The 3,660-nt window shown below is 40.0% G+C and overlaps 1 pseudogene; it reads left to right on the top strand.

Moving 5' to 3' along the window:
* LOC102865639 overlaps positions 1-1,453 on the top strand; it is a 7,691-nt pseudogene extending 6,238 nt beyond the window's left edge.
* The last annotated feature ends 2,207 nt before the right edge of the window (positions 1,454-3,660 follow it).

The following is a 3,660-nucleotide window of genomic DNA, read 5'->3' as shown; positions in this document are numbered from 1 at the left end:
AAATTATTAAAAAAATCAACATACAAAAATCAGTTTAAATTCTCCACAGTGACAAAGAGGATACAGAACTGGAGTTAAGGAAAACAATACCCTTCACAATAGTTAATCACAAGATTAAATACCAGGGAGTAAATCTAACCTGAAGCACAAAGGATCTACTCAAAGAAAATTACAAAACATTACTGCAAGAAACAAAAAGAGACCTGGAGAAATGGAAGAATACTCCTTGCTCATGGATAGGAAGACTCAATATTGTAAAAATGACAATACTACCAAAGATAATTTACAAGTGCAATGCAATCCCAATACAAATCTCAGTCTTCAATGAGATGGAAAAGGCAATCTGTAGTTTCATTTGGAATGGAAAGAGGTCCTGAATAAGTAAAGCACTCCTTAAAAAGACAAACCAGGGGACCTCCTTCGAGCCACTGGCTAGAATCCAGCTCTCTCGCCTGCAGACCCACTCCCCACTGACCTAGCCGTGCTCGCCTCCCTGCCCAGCCTACAGGTGTTGCTCCACCCAGAACAATGCTGAAGTAGCCTTACTGGGTCTTCTGGGGGAATCGGGCAGCCCCTTATGCTCCTCCTGAAGAACAGCTCTCTGGTGAGCAGCCTGACCCTCTAAGATATTGCTCACACGCCTGGAGTAGCGTCTGATCTGAGCCACATTGAGACCAGAGCGCATGTGAAAGGTTACCTTGAGCACAAACAGCTGCCAGACTGCCTCAGGGGCTGAGATGTGGTGGTTATTCCTACAGGAGTCCCAAGAAAGCCAGGCATGAAGCAGGATGACCTGTTCAACACCAACGACACAATCATGGCCACCCTGGCTGCTGCCTGTGCCTAGCATTGTCCTGAAGCCATGATCTGCATCAATGCAAATCTGGTTAACTCCACCATCCCGATCACAGCAGAAGTTTTCAAGAAACATGGTGTGTACAATGCCAATAAAATCTTCAGTGTGACGACCTTGGACATTGTCAGAGTCAACACTTTTGTTGCAGAACGGAAGGGTTTGGATCCAGCTCGAGTCAATGTCCCAGTGATTGGTGGCCATGCTGGGAAGACCATCATCCCCCTGATCTCTCAGTGCACTCCCAAGGTGGACTTTCCCCAGGACCAGCTGACCACCCTGACTGGGAGCATCCAGGAGGCAGGCACCGAGGTAGTGAAGGCTAAAGCTGGAGCAGGGTCCGCCACACTGTCCAAGGCGTATGCCGTAGCCCTGTTTGTCATCTCCCTCGTGGATGCCATAAACAGAATGAAGGAGTTGTTGAGTGCTCCTTCAAGTCCCAGGAGACAGACTGCACCTATTTCTCCACACCGCTAGTGCTAGGGGAAAAGGGCATCGAGAAGAGTCTGGGAATAGGTAAGAACTCCTCCTTCGAGGAGAGATGATCGCGAGGCGATCCCCAAGCTGAAAGCCTCCATCAAGAAAAAGAACATGAAATGAGAAAGCATCCCGAGCACGCTTGGTCTGTTTCCTTAATTTATTAAGGCATCATAATGAAGAGCCATTTCAGATCCATCTGTATTTGTATTTGCTTTGATGATGTTTATTGTATTAACATCATTTCTTCCAAATTGCTGGCCTCTTGATACACCAATAAAACACGCTTTGTCTTTTTCAAAGTCCTCTCTAAAAAAAAAAAAAAAAAGACAAACAAGTTAGGAGGCATCTCACTCCCCGATTTCAAATTCCTACTACAATTCCATGTTTGTCTAGACAGACAGTGTGGTACTGGTACAATGTCAGACACATAGATCAATGGAATAGAATTGAAAATCCAGAAATCAGCCCATCTACCTATGGTCAACTGAATTTTGACAAGGAGATGAAATCAGTTAAGTGGCAAAATGACAACCTTTTAAACAAATGGTGCTGGCAAATTGGAAAACTATCTGCAGAAAACTTATGCAAGATCCACACCTCACTCCATACACAAAAACCAATTCAAAGTGGATTATGGAGCTAGAACTGAAACCAAGAGCTATAAACTTCCTTAAAGAAAAGCTTTGAAGAACTCTAGAATTCCTAATTCAAAACATGAACAGTCTTTCAAGCATCCTGGAAAATCTATAACCAGGAGAGGATAAGTGGCGTATATCAGGCATGTCTTGGTCTCCAGATTGACATTGTTGCCCTTCAGTACTTTGGAGAGATCTCTGACAGCAGACTTTCCCAATGCAATTCATCTTTTCATTTCCTGGCTGCTGGTACCAAGAGTGTTGACTGTAGAGCCAAGCAAACTGAAGCGGTCAATAATCTCAATCTCTTCACCATCCATTATGATTTTGCTAATCAGTTCAGTGGTGAGAATCTTTGTTTTCTTGATGTTGAACTTCAATCCACATTGAAGGCTGCAGTCCTTGAACTTCTGTAGCAAGTGCTTCAGGGCTTCCTCAGTTTCAGCAAGCAGGGTTGTGTCATCTGCATAATATAGACTGCTGATGAGTCTACCTCCAATCTTCATGTCACGCTTCTCCTCATAGAGCCCAGCCTCCTGGATAATCTCTTCCACATATAGATTGAAGAGATATGGAGATAGGATACATCCTTGATGCACACCTTTCCCAATTTTGAACCATGCAGTGTTTCCTTGTTCTGTTCTGATGACTGTCTTCTGGTCCAAGTATAGGTTTCTCATAAATACAATCAAGTGTTATGGTATTCCTATACTTCTCAGAATCAGCCACACTTTGTTATGATATATACAGTTAAATGCCTTTGCATTGTCAATGAAACACAGATAGACATTCCTCTGGTACTCTCTGTCAGCAGCCAAGATCCATCTGGCATTACCTATAATATCCCTAGTGCCATGGCCTCTTCTAAATCTAGCCTACACTTCAGGCAGTTCTCTGTTGATATGCTATTCCAGTAGTTTTTGGACAATCTTCAGCAGAATCTTGCTTGCATATATGATATGAATGATACTGTTTGATAATTTTCATATTCTGTTAGTTCACTAAGATTTTATCTTGATCTACTAATAAAATAGTAATGGAATTACTTTGATATTAGTATTTCTAACATACTGAACACATTTGCATTGTTCCAAATAGTTTTATCAATGAAGAAAATACTTGTAAAATTTTCAAAGTCATTTGTATAGGCTCTCTTTGCTTATGATCACACACACACACACACACACACAAAACAATCATAACGTGTTTATAAACAAATATCATTTAAGGCTAGTATACTATGAAAACATTCTCTGAAATTTACACTTTTACTTATTAGTAAGTAAAACATAACATAAATGTCAAGTTATAAATATTAAAATGGCATTGCTTTCAAGTATAAAGTACTGAAGATTAATATAGAAGTCAAAATTATGGTAAGTTTTAATATTTAGGACATCTGCTTTTAACACTGATAGTACAAATTACAGAAGATAAATGTCAGCTATCTGTTGTTGTTGTTAATACTATTGTTTTTAAAACTTCTGCTTCTTCAATAAATGGAAAAAGTGTGAAACCAAGGTGAACACACTAATTTTTAGATCTTAGGCAAATGTATCCCTATTCAAATCCTTTCTCATTTAGACATTATTCAGAAGCAAGAAAAACTAATTTTTCCTTTTTAGAATTTAGTTCCCCGTATGTTTTACATTTGTTAAAAAACATTACTGAAATATGTTTATACAGCTTTTC

Source organism: Elephantulus edwardii, unplaced genomic scaffold (genome assembly GCF_000299155.1).
Source record: "Elephantulus edwardii isolate Elephantulus edwardi_28Jun2011 unplaced genomic scaffold, EleEdw1.0 scaffold00042, whole genome shotgun sequence".
Classification (NCBI taxonomy): domain Eukaryota; kingdom Metazoa; phylum Chordata; class Mammalia; order Macroscelidea; family Macroscelididae; genus Elephantulus; species Elephantulus edwardii.
Note: the sequence above shows the minus strand (reverse complement) of the source record. Positions and strands in the feature narration are given on the sequence as shown.